We start from the raw sequence: 15951 nt of genomic DNA, 5'->3' as shown, positions 1-15951 counted from the left end.
CTACCAACTGAACCAGCCAGGTGCCCCCAGATGAGGTTTTTTGGGGGGGAGGGGAGGTTTGTTTTAAATAATTTCAGTCCTACTGGAAAATAGCAAGAGTAAAATGGGTTCCATCTACTTAAACACCCCAAATGTTAACATTTAACCTGTCCTCTCTCCATACAGTTTATTCTCTGAACATTTGAGACTAAGTTGCACACCTGATACCTTTTACCTCTAAATACTTTAGTATACATCTCCTAAAAATGGACATTCTCTTACATTACCAGGTTATTGGCCTAATCAGAAAGTTCATATTGACACAATACTATCATCCAATCTACAGACTTTATTCAACTGTTGCCAACTGTCCAAATGATGTCCTTCAGAGACAAAGAGAGGGAAAAAAAGAACAAACCCATGGTCTGGGATTCAGTCCAGGCTGAACACTGCTAGGAATTAACTTCCCAGTCTCCAGACATGTCCATCCAGACTGGACAAGTCACTGTCCTCTCTGGGCTCCACCCCCCATCACCCATGAGGATAAAAGGGCAGAGAAGCCAAGGGCATCTTAGCCTAACTGCTTGATATATTGAAAGCGGTCAGCCAGTAGGGTCCTTATAATAACCCTCAACTTCTCCCAGCCCTAAACACAGTCCATTCAACTGAAAAAACTGAAACTCATTTCACTGAGTCCTTACAAGGTCTGTGTGTCTTACTTGTGTCATCTCTACGAAGCTCCCCTCCCCCGCCATGCCTACGGTTATCCCCATTTTGTAGTTGAAACAGCTAAGTCTGGAGTGGTTGAGTCATTTGCTCAAGGTCTTTCCAATGTTTCCAGAATTATAAGTGAGGCTGGCAGAAAACACACCTTGTCACTGGCTGTCTGACCCATGTTCTCGAGGCTGAAATAGTCCCCCAGGTGTGATGGTGGCAGAGTCTCTGAAGAGAGACTCCCGAGGCTGCAGCGACCACTGGGCACAGGACCCACATAGCCCTGTGGCGGCAAGAACACTGGTCCACGCATGCAGCACCAGGTCTCCAAGAGGAGAAAGGGATTCTGGAACCACAGTAAAAACAAAACTACGCCAAGTTCCATGCTGCAACATGCTTTCTCTTTGTGGTCTGGAGTTGAATTCTTGTCTGCTCCCCAGGTATAGCTTTGCTCTCTGCAGCTGAAGAGGGAGCCATGTCCCTTTGTAGGAAGTTGGCCATACCCAGGGCAGAGATCAACTTCTGATGCATGCCCCAGAAGGGGACCAAGCACACACTCTGCTTCATGTGTTGCGTACGCCTCTGCATGGGCCACGCCATTTCACAGCCAGTCCCGTGACTTGGCCCAATCTGAGCTAGGACAGGACATTTGTCTCAAAGTCCTTGCGTTGTGCCAGTGCTTTCGAGAGAGGCAGAGGGGTCTGATGTTAGAAGCCGGCAACACATTAAGTGGATCCCCATCCTTCCATGAGCCATGGAGCAAATCAACACCTCTGAGGGCCACGCATCTGTCCCAGTGGGATGGTGACCACCTCCCCAGGTGGTGACGGAAACCTCTTCCCCTGCTGTCCTCAGCACAGAAGCCGCCACCCCTCTGTCTGAGGGCAGTTTGCAAAGCGTCTATGTTGTTTCACTTCCCCAGCTGAATTGTGAGGCTCTGAAAGTCTGCTTAAGATTCCTCTTTTTTAACACCATGGTCCCAATAAAGGTGTGTGTTTCCCCTTCTGCTTTTCTCTTAAAACTTAGTTTCTACCGCCAGGAGCTTAAGAGCAGTTCAGTCAGCTAAATGTCTGACTCTTGACTCTTGGTTTTGCTCAGGTCATGATCTCAGGGTCTGCAGATCCAGCCCTGCACTGGGCTCCACGCTCAGTGGGGAGTCTGCTTCCCCTCTCCCTCAGCCCCTTCGCCCGCTTGTACACTTAGTTGCTACTGAGGTAGAAATTATGACAATCCCTTGGTTCTCTGCCCCAGAGTAATGCTTGCAGCTGCCCTCACCTTAGCACAAACGAGCCTGAGCCCTTATCTCCACAAATCTCAGCCATAAGCCTTAGAAGGCCACTTAATTGTATCTGAGCCTCAGCTATTCCATCTGTAAATGGGAATAATAATCTTTCCTACCTCGAAGTGTTTAAAGTACTTATAATGCATATGTTTTACGTGTGTGTGTGTGTGTGTGTGTAAAAACAGCTTAAAGCATAAGCCAAACGAATTATTACATAGAAAGCACTTAATCCAGTCAGTTCCCAGTGAATGGAAAATTCTATTTCTTCAGCTAATACCACTACTACTGCTGTGATCACCAAATGCAACTTTGCAAAGCTGGGGAACACCAGGTCCTCTTGGCATTCTGGTCTGTGTCTTTCACTCCCCACTGTTTTCAGTGTGGTCCTAGGGTGCCCGAGCCACAGTGAAGACACAAGCCAGAGCTGAGAGCCAGGGGTTTCCAGGGTGCTGGCTGCCAAATGGCACAAGCCACAGGGAGCCGATTAAGTCCATGCCCCCAAATCCGCATCCACCACCAACTGGTTCCAAGCCAGCCCAAGGTACTGCCCCTTCCTGCAAACTGGCCTCTGGTAGATCTTGCGGATTCCAGAGACAGCCCACAAGATCCTCTGCGGCCACTTGCTGCCTTGAAAATGTTCTTTTGTCCCTTCAGGGTCTCAAGTCTACTGTCCCTGCAAACACGAGGCGATCCCAGTTCTTTCAGAAGGTTGCCCGTACCCCAGGGACAGAGGACACTGTACCCTCTTCAAAGAACAGTAAAGTGCATCTACATCTATGCACCCTTGGCCTAAATAAAAGGAGCATCAACCCGGTTCACCCATTCAACAAGCACTTACTGAGAGCCTAGGGGATGTAGCGCTATGGAGACAAAAAAGGCAAGGTCTCCATTCTTAAGCAGGGGATCAGATGGGTGATCCACAAAGATAAAAGCTGAAGGTCAGAGCCAAAGATAAGCTCCAGCAGGTCCACGCTTGCACATTCCTCCCTCGCTGCAAGGTATTCCCACCCCTCCCTTCCTGAGCCCCCAAGCGCACGGAATGAATGAGCCCCAAATAGCTGTCCAGCGTCACCCCTCTGGGCTCACTCCTGGGCCCCGGGCTCTGCTGAACAATCGGGGCTTCTGGAGGCAGGCCGAGCCGGCGCATTCTCATGTGCAGGGCCCACAGCGCCCTTCTCAGCTGATTGTGTCCAGGCGGCCGGGGTCTCCGAGGCGCTTGAATGCCCTTGAATGGGCCCATTCAGTCTGATGGACAGGAGCTGAAAGCTGCACACACACAAAAGCCACTGGGCAGCCGGGAGGGCTCCAGCCCCGGGGTTTGCCTACGGGAAGGGAGGCCACCACTCCACAAAGAGCAGTGTGAAGACTTCTCTACATTTTCAATGGCATCTCTGGGCGCCAACCACACAGTACCCCCCCACCACCTCCAAGTGGGTAACAGCAGCACACGATAGCAATGCATGGAGAAAGCTGAGGGGGTAGAGGTAGAAATGAGAAGCCAACAAACAACAAATAAACAGAATACCTTTTTTTTTTTTTAAATAGCAAGATGGGGCTCTGGGCCAGAGGAGCTGAAGGGTGCCTCCGTGTGCCTAGCGCATACTCTGGTCAGGGCTGCATTCCTGACACCCACGGTGACCTTTAAGGACTCCGGCTGACCTGAGATTGTTTAACACGTCACCAAGAAAAATGATCTCGAAAGGACGCAGCCACTAGTTCAATGAGGATTGGAAAAACCTGGTCCCCTCTTGTGCCACTCACTTGGGAGTTTTCTGGCGGCTGGGGGGGATCTCTGAACTGACATTTGTATTTTTAAACAGGACCAGGAAGGGGAGAACCACCCACCTGGAATTCTTTTAATTGCTTCAAGGGGAGGGCAGGCTCAGCCGGTCAGAAGAGCAGGGAAATCTATTTACACTGTTGCGCACAAATATTTTATGCTCACGGGCAGGTGGCTACTCTTGTAAGGGATGAGTCTCAGCTCCCCAGATCATATTACTTTAGAAACAATCCCCCAAAAGATAATTAAAGATAGTTCCTCCTCATAATGCAATACTATAAAGCGCAATTAAAATTAAATTAGCTTGTCACAGTAAAAAAGATGGATTACATTCTTGGGCTTCCCGACTCAGAGTTAGTAATTCATGGAGAGAAGCAAGAAGTCTGTGAGTGAGTAGCAGTTTTACTGAGGAAGTAGTAAATGTTCAGATAAATTCTGTGAACAGATCAAGATAACATGGAGACAGGTATGCACCCTGGCACAATTACCGGTTTTCTTGCATTTGTTACATTTTTTTAAATAACAGAATACTTCAAATATATAAAAAGGACAGAGAACAACATAAAAACCAATAAACCCATCAACCCAAAATCACAAATGGTAACATTCTGTCACAGTCGCTGTTCTCCTGAGATTTGTTTTTTTATTTTTACTTCTTATTTTTTAAGGAAATAAAATGTTATAGAACCAGAAGAAGCCACTTGCTCTCCCTCCAGAGGCAACACGTCCGTATTTTTATAGGTTTGCCATTATCGATGCAACATAAACAGACCATAACATTGTTTTCTGAGTTCTTTTTAACTTTTTAGTTTGAAATAATTATACACTGATGGGAAAAGAAAGGAATAGGGCGGTTCCAGGCACTCTTCATCCAGACGCCCCCAATGTGAACACCCCGCACACAGAACTATAGTACAACCATCACAACCAGCATAGTGACACTGGCTCAATCCACAGAGCTTATTCCGATTTTTCCAGGTTGGTTTTTTAGTTGTTGTTTTTTTTTTTTAGATTTTATTTATTTATTAGAGAGCGAGAGAGAGCATGAGCAGAGGGCGGGGCAGAGGGACAAGCAGACTTCCCGCTAGGCCCAATCCCAGGACCCCGAGATCATAACCTGAGCCAAAGTCACTTAACCAAGCCACCCAGGTGCTCCAAGATTTTACCAGTTTTACAAGCACTTGTTGGCAGGGGTGAGGGTGGAGAGAAGAGAATGCATGCAACTTGAGCACATGTGTACCTTTGTATAATCAATCATTGAACTGTCAATCAAGTCATCGAACCACAATCAAGTCATCGAACTGTCCTATGCCTACAAGACTCCCTCATGCTACCCCTTCATGGGGAGGCCCCCAATCACCTACCCCATCTCTAACTTCTGACAACACTGACCTGTTCCCACCTCTGACTGTACTGTTTCAAGAATGTCTGATAAGTGGAATAGCGTAGTATGTAGGGTTTGGAGGGTGGCTGTTTTACACGGCATCTTTTCACGAAGGTCCATCCACACTGTTGCATGTACTAGTCATTCACTCCCTTCCACTGCTGAGTAGTGTTCCCTGATGTAGATGCACCACAGTTCCTTGAACCATTCATCATTGAAGGACATCTTAGTAGTTTCCAGTTTGTGGCAACTTCGAGTAATGCCATTATGAACACTGGCGTTTAAGTTTCTTTGTGAACATAAGAGAAAGGCCCAAAAAGAGTCTAAGTAATTTTGAAAAAGAATAAAGGAAACTTTTTCACCAATGTGAAGGATTACTATATAGCTACAATAATTGTGGCCCCATGGTAGTGGTAGAGGAATAAACAGAACACAGAACACAATCAGCCCCACACTAATATGCCCGGGTGATTTTTGGTAACAGTGCAATGAATTCAATGGGGAATGTATAGCCTTTTCAACGAACAGTGCTGGAGCAACCAGACATCAAATAACATCGACCTCAACTTCAATTTCATGCTTTATATATAGGGTAACTCAAAATGGATCACAGACTTAGATGTAAAATATGAAACTGTAAAACTTTTAGGGGAAAAAAAATACAGGACACATGGAGATAACAAGTTCTGTAATTCACAGAACACCAGGAAGAGCCTCTTAACACAACTTCTCTGGTGTGTCCCAGATGACTGAAATTCCACTATTAGACAGTCATACCTTTGGCTTAGGGACTCATCCAGAAAATTCCTTGGGGAGAGATAAGATATGAGCTTTAAATCCTGGGGTGAATCAAATTTCAAGAACTCTCCAGCTCACAGCTAAGAGGAGGCTCTAAAAAGAAATAAAACGAAAACATGCACTATATACTTGGGAGAAAAGAGGAGGTTAGAAAGGAGTCAGAGGAAAAAGATGACCTTCTGACCAGTTCCACCTACTTGATAATGCCAAGGTTAGTTTTTCCAAAATCTCTATCTAGTTCACAATCATTGGTGGTAGTGAGGCTGGTGATAAGTTTTCACCAAACTAAATTCATCCAACACGAGCAGACATTCATACCGGATGTGTACCAACTTATTATACGCGAAGAAGAGTGTACACAGGAGTAAGAGAATAGGGAGTTGCTGATGTTTCCTCAGTAGAGTACAGATCTAGCTCAAAACAAATCATTTCTATTCTAAACAGGGCAACAGTATGGAAGATGTATTTATTATTTATCTAGCATCTTCCTTCCTGGGTTTATTATTTCTTTTATGTGGATGTTTTATGGAATCACTCAGGCAAATGCCTTTCAGGGGACTTGTTCTTAGAGTATCCTAGTTACAGATACATTGGACATACCACCAACTTCAAAAGAATCAAAAACTAAGCTTTTAACCCTACAACTGTAGAAACAAAATTTTCCCCTATGCTAGTTCAGAATGCACGATGGATGCCATATGGTCATGTAATCATATTTATTAAACCATGAATTTGTGTCATATAATCTGAAGTCTAAGAGTCACGAAAACAACAGAAATGAAAATTTTAAATCCAGGAAGTGTGGTCCCATGAGGTCTCAGGCTACCATTTCTTGTTTTTCGGAGGCCATGCAGGAAGTGTTCAGAAAGGCAGCATCAAGTCTCCACAGCGCCCCCTAGGGCAAGGAGGAGTCACAGCAGGTTGCCACAAGCTCTCAGCTCTTCCATGTCACTTTGAAGGGGCCCTGAAAACATTCTCCAGGTATTCTCTCCTGACTGGGAAGTCAACCCTTATCTCCTAGCCAGGCTGCTCAGAAAATATGACGCTCAAGTTAAAATGAGGCAGCAGTGCAAACACACTGGGAGGCTGAGCCTTCACCAATGTGAGCCAAACAGGCAATGAGGGCCCTCTCAGTTCTGACCATGTTCCTCTCTACCAGCTAGCCTCAAAAAGCCACCACAGGCCATGAGCTGTCACAGTCGTAGTGCAGTGTGGCACCTCAGGCTTGGACACAGTCATTCTCTCACTGAAGGCAGCTTCCTGAGAACACTCGTGAGCACAGACTGGACAACGCTCTCAGGACCAAGCGAGCTTCTGTGAGGTGCTGGAGCTACCCCAAGGTTAAGTGTGAGGGCTGTAATGTCTGACTCCTGCCCAGGACTGGGCAACGCACCTGGCCTTCCTGTGCCTCAGCGGCCTCATCTGTGAAACGCTGTGTGTGGATTCCTGAGTCGATCCACAGGCCTGGCAGGGTAGGTCCTCAGTGCAGGCTGCTTATTATGACCTCACTCCTTGTCCCTAGCGCACACACACCCAAAGCTGATTTCCCAGGTGTTCCTAAGTCCCTGCGTAGGCAATCACATTCTTGAGGAAGAGAAATTCTTCACCCAAGACTAAGAAAGTTTCTGAGTGCTGGAACAAGCTCCAGATGTGTAGCCAGAGAACTGAGACACAGGCAGGCAGACCCTGTCACTCAACTTCACTGTGACATCCTGGGGCAGACCTTTGATCTCTCTGAGATGCTGGAGTCTTCCCCTCGTTGTGAGGATCACAAGGGCTCGTGTGAGAGACCTTACACCTGGCTAGAATAGAAGCTCTTGGGCCACGTCACCCGGCAAAGGCCCACTTCCTGACATGAGAAGGCCCAGGCAGGGCAGCACAGGGCTGGGTACTCAAATTGAGGGAAACATAGTCACTGAGAGCCTGCCTTGCCCTGGCCTCCATACCAAGAGAGGGGACATCAGCGGGGCCACCCTCTCCGTCTACACATAGAGGCATCCACGGAAAGAGGATTCAGTGCCGCAGCTGTGTGCTTACACCTGCAAGGGTGGGCCAGGAAGGGGTGGATGGATGACATCATCCTCCACTGGGCTCTCCAGGTAAGGAAGCCGGCCTCCAACTGTCATACTCTGAGGGCTGGAGTTGTGAGGAAGCCTCTTTGCAATCACCATCATGAAGATGCCAGAACCACCAAAGACTAGAAGACCTTTTTCCTGCGAGCTGGCTCTCAAATGTGTCTATTGTCCCTTCATTCCCCTCCAACACCCAATCCAGGCACTCGTCACTAAACTTCTAAAATCACCTTCCGGCCACCTTCCCCCTGAGATATCCCACAACTCTTAGCCAGACTCTACTTTCCATAACTTTGCCACTAACAGGCCTGGTCCAGCCCCTCTTCCTGACTGTCAAGGTAGCTCAGGGCCATTCCTCAGGCCGTTTTTGGTGCCTTACCCTCAGGTCCCCTTTGCTGACTAGAATGCCCTCTCCTTTTTTTTTTTTTTTCCAAATTTATTGAGATATAACTGACATAGTACATTGGGTAAGTTTAAGGTACACGACATACTGATCGGACTGTGTATCTGTTGGGAATCCCGGTGCACCTTCTATCTACCCAGGTCCTGCCTGGCATTTACAGCTGTCAGAGCCGCTCCACAGAAAGATCCCTCCAGATTTCGAGCCTACACAGACACTTCATTTTTCTTTTAAACGAATTTCTCTCTCAAATTCCTGGCCTTAAGATGGAACCTGCCACACTCCACGTGAACAATCCCGGTGCTGTGCCATGCAGCAGGGCTCCTTACTCCTGACTGCCACGGCGGTTCAAAAGCTCTACTTCTAGCCTTCAGTCCCACCTCACTCTGTCTAGCTCCTGCTCTGGTCTCATCTTCCCCTTGTCCTTCCCCTGGAACTACTCATTATATCCCACCCCTTCTCACGACTTTACAACATCATGGCAGCCAACATGGCCCATCACCTCCCACCTTTTCCAGCCCTGGGCCTCTGTCTCACTATCATCTGTTTGTCTAAGCCTTGCTAAAACTGCAGCTCCCACAACTAACCCTGAAGCCCCAGAACCGGGCTGAGCAGGACAGACTCATTAGGGCCATTCTCTACCTTGAGCTGGCCTCTCTCCTTCAACAACTGGCCAACACACTTGCCATCCCCGCTGAGCCCTTGCGTCTTTTATTTGGATTGCTTTGGCCTCGAGAACTAAGTAGGTTCACTGAAAATGGCCTGAAGGGGTGTCCTCTTGCATCCTCTGGGGCGCTAAGCACAGGAACACATGTAACAACTACCCACCAATTCACCCACTGTTTTAACCCCAAAACAGGTCTGGACCAAATGACATGTCTATTCACCATGGCTAACATTCAGACACCTCCTGCCGTAGGCAAGTACAGGTTTGAGTCAGCAGGCAACAGACATGAAGAAAGACACCAAGAAGGAACTAGGAACATCCAAAACAAAGTCCACTGTGCACAATAATTACTTGACTACTGTCTGCAGAGTTCTTCCCTATATATAAGACATAAAAGTTAGACTAGGGATACCATGGACCATCCTTCAAGGGACCTAAGACTCCAGTGACTCAGGTTTACACTAACATGGGGGGACAAGTTGGAAATTCAATGATGACCTCCACTGCATCAGGCCTTCTTGAAAGGCACCTGTGCCAAGAGTAAATGCAAATTTTTATTTTCCTGACATACTTGAAATGGTTTTTGAAATGCATCAGGTGCAATCAGGACGCTTTTTTAAAAATTTTATTTATTTATTTATTTATTTATTTATTTATTTATTTATTTGTGAGAGACAGAGAGAGAGAGAGAGACAGAGCACAAGTGGGATAACTGGGCAGAGAGACAAGCAGACTCCCCACTGAGCAGGGAGCCTGACTTGAGGCTCGATCCCAGGACCCCGAGATCACGACCTTGAGCTGAAGTCAGACGCTTAACCCACTGAGCCACCCAGGTGCCCCCAGGATGCTTCTGAATTGTGGCCAATACAATGCCATTTTATTTTCCTCCTGGGCTCAGGAAATGACATTTCTCAGATGCCCTTGGAGTTAAGTGGGAGAACTGTGACTGACTTCTGCTCTCTCTCATCCCTCCTGCCCTGACTGGCTTCGGTGGAGAGCAGAGAAGCCCTAGAACGGTGGTTTTCCACGTGCGGTCCCTGGACCAGCCCCAGCAGCTGCAGCTGGAACTTGTTAGAAATGCAGGCTCTGCGGGAACAGGCCCTAGCTATCTTACTACAGTGACTGATGCACACTCAAAGTTGGGAACCAATGCTCTGAAAGGTGACAGAACTTTTAGATGGAAAGGTTAGGTTCCAGAAGGAAGTGCAGTGCTACAGGCTTGCACTGGAGACAGCAATTAACTTGCGCTGGCTAAGCCATCTGAGGGGTCATTTTGTAAAAGAGGTATTCTGTACCAACAAGGATCAGCGGGCTTCTACGCGTGAGGGCCATTTCCCACCTGGGGTTTCCCAATGTCAAAAGCTGGCCGGACAAGCTCTCTGTAGAGCATGGAGCTGGGGTTACTTTATCCCCGCTGCTGATAGCCGACACAGGGACCCTTTCTACCCACTCATTCATTCGTTCCCAGGCGGGTTGGTATGTTAACAATGGGGGAAGCGGAAGTCTCGGCAGGGCCAGGATCAGATAGCAGCCAGCTGCTGGTGTTAACACATTCCTGCCCCCCGTCCGGCCCTCCTGCCTGCCACAGGCTGCCTGGCACCCCAGGCCAGCCAGCCCAAGTCTGGGTCCTGATTCACAGGCAGCCGGGATCAGGAAGTCTGTGCTGGCAGCTCCAGCAGCTCTGGGGCTGGTCCCAGAGCCTTGGCTGTCCACCTTTCCACCTGCGACGTTCCAGTTCTGAGGACCCTGTCTCTCCTTGTGACCGTTGTTGCCTTTCCTCTCCAAATGAAATCCCACTTACTCCTCAAGGTCTGCTTCACATCCTGCCTCCTCCACAAGGCCACAGACAGCTCTGTTCTCCTGCATCCTTAGGCATTCTGTATCAGTCATCCCCTGGGCCCACCCAAAGAGGTTTAATTATGTTCCACAGAGTTCTCTGTCTCCCCGTTAAATGACAGTGTTTGAGGGCAGGGGCTACATTGCAGGCCTTTCCTTTAGCCACTCCCCAATCTGGGCACCAGACAAAGGGCACTCATTACACTGGTGCTCACGGAGTTAGGTCCTGGGGAAACCAGCAGCCCCCAGGTGCATCCCCTGATGATACCAGACACATAACCACAGGACCAATAAACCTAGATTTAAGATGCAGACCAGTGTGTGGGAGGGGAAGGGAACTGGGTAACAGGCACTAAGGAGGGCACTTGATGTAATGAGCACTGGGTGTTCTATGCAACCGATGAATCACTGTATTTGACCCCTGAAACTAATAATGCACTACAGGTTAACTAAGTTGAATTTAAATTTTAAAAAAAGGGTGGGGGACGCACCTGGGTGATTCAGCAGGTTAAGCCTCCTGCCTTCGGCACAGGTCATGATCCCAGGGTCCTGGGATCGAGTCCCACATCGGGATCTCTGCTCAGCAGGGAGCCTGCTTCCTCCTCTCTCTCTGCCTGCCTCTCTGCCTATTTGTCATCTCTGTCAAATAAATAAATAAAATCTTAAAAAAAAAAAAAAAAAAAAAGGATGCAGACCAGTTTTCTTTGCTGGGGGCACATGTTGGCCTCAGACTTTCTCCTCCAAGCAGCGTCCCCTTCCTTCTCCTCCAGGCAACCTCTGGCTCCTCTGTGATTATTCCATCACAGAAGAGAATGCTTCTCCTTGGCTCCAGCGGCTGCCCTGCATTCTGGATTTTCTCACTTCTCTGGCTGTGCTCAGTTCTCTCCCTTATCACATATTCTTTGTTCCCACGGGCTGTTTGTTTCACGGGCTGCCTTGCCCAGCAAGCGGGCCGGGCTCAGCACAGAAGCACACAGTCGTTGGACAGCCTCCTAGATCTCCTTCAGTCTTCCAAAGCAGACCCTTTCCCTGGGCACTTGTAAAGGACGTGTCTGAACGACTTACACTTCGTTTCTGGCCACACACCGAACTGGACGAAGAATGCAATCCCTCCGTGCTTCCCCGGCCCCGAGGCGTGCTGGCCACTCCTGTTTGGCAGGTCTGCTCACCAGGTGCCCCAGCCCTCTCGCAGGTGCCCCCTGCTCACCACACTTCCCTCTTTTCGCAGTCTCTTCCCCAATCCCCTAGAAGAATCCCCAGCCAGGCAGGTACCCAGAGCAGCCTCAGAAATTGAAGAAACGAGACTCTCCCAGGTTTCTCTTTCTCTCTTCTCAGGAGCAGCAGCTGACTACCCCAGTCCAGCAGCAGCTATCCGGCACACCGGCAGAAGGTGAACATCTGTAGTGAGCCCTGAGCAAGGTGGGCCTCAGGGCCAGGACTGGGACTCATGTGCTTCAGACCCGCAAGGGAGGAGGCCGTCCAGCCACCTGTTCTTTGCTGGCCACGTGGCATTAAAGAAATCACAGAACCTCAGAGCACCTCAGTCTCCCTACCCGGTGACACAGCGGACAGGGCCGATAGGTACTAAGCTCCCAGGGCTGTTATAAAAATGACGTAAGGGAATGAACACACACTTGGAACAGCGTCTGGTGTGGAGGGCACGCTCCAGAGGTCAGTGCTTCCTATGCTTATTATTTCCTGAGGCCTCCCTTCAGGAGGTCACTAATCTCTGAAGAATGTGAAAGGCAAGGAGCAGAGACCCTCGGGAGCCAGAAGATAAAGGCAAAGGGGTGCTAACGACCACAGAACCCTCCAGAACCCATATCCTCCATAGAAGAGCATCCAAAAACCTTCAGGATTATGATGCAAGATGGAGCTCAAGCCTTCTAAATCCCTCACCTGGGAGCAAAGTGACGACTAAGGGGGCAATGATGACTACACAGAGACCATTTAACCAAACATTAAACTCAGTTAAACACTTTTATCTCGGGGCACCTTGGTGGCTCAGTCATTAAGCCTTCCGCTCAGGTTATGATCCCAGGGTCCTAGGATCGAGCCCAGCATCGGGCTCCCTGCTCAGTGGGAAGCCTGCTTCTTCCCTCTCCCACTCCCCCTGCTTGTGTCCCCCCTCTCTGTGTCTCTCTCTATTAAATAAATTAAAAAAAAAAAAACACATTCATTTCAATTCTGAAGATCCCTATGTTTTGAAAAAAGTATGTACATGTGTGTATACACATATATTCATATATATATAGATTTTTGAGCTTAAAAATATTTTCCCTGGGGGCGCCTGGGTGGCTCAGTGGGTTAAAGCCTCTGCCTTCGGCTCAGGGTCCTGGGATCAAGCCCCACATGGTGCTCTCTGCTCAGCAGGGAGCCTGCTTCCCTTCCTCTCTGCCTGCCTCTCTGCCTACTTGTGATCTCTCTCTCTCTGTCAAATAAATAAATAAAATCTTTAAAAAAAATAAAATAAAATAAAAATATTTTCCCTGATAAGCACCAGGGAGGGCACCTAGATGCTATCAAGAATGTTACAGGGGGGCGCCTGGGGGGCTCAGTCAATTAAGTGTCCTAGTGATTTCTGCTCAGGTCATGGTCTCAGGATCCTGGGATCGAGCCCCACATCAGGCTCCCTGCTCAGCAGGGAGTCTGCTTCTCCCTCTGCCCATCCACCTGCTTGGGCAAATGTGCACTCTCTTGCAAATAAATAAAATCTTTAAAATAAATAACTAATTGTTTAAAAAAAAGGAATGCTACACCCTGAGAGAAACTCACAGGACCCTCTCTCCTTAGTGGGGACACAAGGGGAAAGGCTGGGGAGGAACTGTGAAAGTGGGGGCAGCACATGTAATGGGCTGGCTGGGGGATTAGTGACAACCAGCACAGCGCCCGCCACGCTGTCAGCAGGCAACAGCAACATGGGACTTCACAGGGGAAGAGGCAGGGGAGTGATCTAGGCTGAGGAAGTGGTGCGAGCAAAGCCTGGGCAGAGTGAAGACTTGCCTCGTGTTTAAAGAGCAGGAAGGGCCACACTGCAGACAAGGATGGCATTAGGAGAGATCAACGTAATTATGTTGGCAAATAGCACACGGATGCAGCAAACATTTGTCAAGCCCCTACTGTGTGGCAGACACTAGGAGTCCAATAGCAAACATGACAGGCAGGGGTCTCTGCCATGTAGGATGGACATTCTCCTAGGGATGTTGGGCAGAACAGCTGCCTGAACCCCATACAGATTCCCGCCCCCCGCCCCAAGATGCTGATTCAGCAGGTCTTCGCAAGCCCCAAGAGACTGATTTTTTTTAAAAGATTTTATTTATTTATTTGACAGAGATCACAAGTAGGCAGAGAGGCAGGCAGAGAGAAAGGAAGGGAAACAGACTCCCTGCTGAGCAGAGAGCCCGATTCGGTGCTCCATCCCAGGAGGATCCCAGGACAGGGCTTGATCCCAGGACCCTGTGATCATGACCCGAGCTGAAGGCAGAGACTTTAACCCACTGAGCCACCCAGGCGCCCCAAGTCTGATTTTTTTTTTTTTTTAGCTTATTTTTACTTTGGTTTGCATTTTTTTGTGCAGAACTTACTGCTACTAGGTCTAAGTTTTTGTTTCTTCAGTTTCTTCTGGGAGATCTTTTTCTTCTATCCAACCTCCTCTTCTGGTTTAGGAACAATGTGCTCTTTTTTGGTAAAGATCATCTCAACATGGAAGGGAGGAGAGCTCAGGTATGTGTGAATCCGCCCATGAGCCCTGCAAATTCTACATCCCATCCTGGGGGCTTTGCTCACCTGGCTGTGTGCAATGACCAGAGGGCATCGACCTTTAAATACTTAAGTTCTGCATTAGTCTCTGCATCTTCATGCATGTGCAGTAAAAATTCAGCACTCTTCTTGGGCTGTCAACCCTGGATTCAGCCCTACTCTGGCCTGGGCACACCTCCCAACTCCACCATTGCCCTGATGGAATGGTAGGTACGCACTGCTTCTGCAAAGTGATATCTTTCAGATACTTGGTGGCTTTTCAGATATGCATGCCTTGGACGGCCTGGGCAGCTTCACACGTGTTCTTAAAGTGAACACGAAGATCTGAACCTCTTGATTTGCATGATTTTTGCAGGGTTTTATGGGTCCAGTAAAGAACAAACCATTTTCAGAGATTTTGAAAGTGTAATTCTGATACACATTTGGGGAACACCGATCTAGGCTCCCCAAACTCTCAAGAGAGCCTACAACACCCCTCCCTGGACGTGAATTCCCTCCAGAGAAGGAGGGCCTATCAAACTGTAAAGTGTCCCATAAAAAAATAACCTATTATGATTGATGCTGGATTATTATCCCAACTTTGGACAGATCTGACCTTCTAGAGAGCTGAATTTGCAGCCTGGGACACCCTTCGGCTGTTTGAAGCACAGCTCCTGTCCCCTTCCCTCTCCTCTTTCCCTCCAGAGCTCAGCAAAGTGCCTTCTCTGGTAAGACTCAGGACCACCTGGCCCTCACCACACCCAGGGCAAGCTCCCGTAGGTAGCTCCAGCTCCCTCTTGACATCTAAGTCATGGCACCGACCCAGTATTTGCCCTGGTGCTCTGATGGGGCAGGAGAACATTCCGACAGCCCCTCCAACAGTCCTCCTAGACACAGACCATATACCCCTCTGTTGTTTTCCATTTCCCTCCTTAACAGAGGTGAGTTAGGCTTTGGGAAGCTCCTATTTTTTTCTATCAAAATAACATTATGGGGGCGTCTGACTGGTTCATCAGAAGAGCATGAGGCTCTTGATCTCAGGGTCATGAGTTTAAGCCCTACATTGGGTGTAGAGATTACTTAAAAAAAAAAAAAAAGACTTAAAAAAAGTTTAAAAAATAAAACCTGAAAAACCCAGAGTTAACTTTAGAAAAAAAAAAAAAAAAGATACCATGGATCCCAAGCATCAGGAATACTGACTTTCTACTTACTCAAAATGAAACTAAAAAGCCCATCTACTGTCTTCAACAAAGTTTTTCAAGCACCAACTCCTTCTGGCCCTCCTCTTGTGGACCTGGCTA

At 48.2% G+C, this 15951-nt stretch overlaps 1 protein-coding gene and 1 long non-coding RNA gene across 3 annotated transcripts in view; one reads left to right on the top strand and one right to left on the bottom strand.

The window, feature by feature from the left end:
• The window catches only part of TCF7L1 (transcription factor 7 like 1), a 153167-nt gene that overhangs the window by 97082 nt on the left and 40134 nt on the right, over window positions 1–15951 (bottom strand). The gene's annotated exons all lie outside the window — the stretch shown is intronic.
• LOC116595855 lies at window positions 3325–14578 on the top strand. The gene is made up of 3 exons (XR_004287891.1): window positions 3325–3334; window positions 7489–7498; window positions 14506–14578. It is a non-coding gene; the product is annotated as an uncharacterized LOC116595855 (long non-coding RNA).

This window comes from Mustela erminea, chromosome 7, assembly GCF_009829155.1.
Source record: "Mustela erminea isolate mMusErm1 chromosome 7, mMusErm1.Pri, whole genome shotgun sequence".
NCBI lineage: Eukaryota > Metazoa > Chordata > Mammalia > Carnivora > Mustelidae > Mustela > Mustela erminea.
Note: the sequence above shows the minus strand (reverse complement) of the source record. Positions and strands in the feature narration are given on the sequence as shown.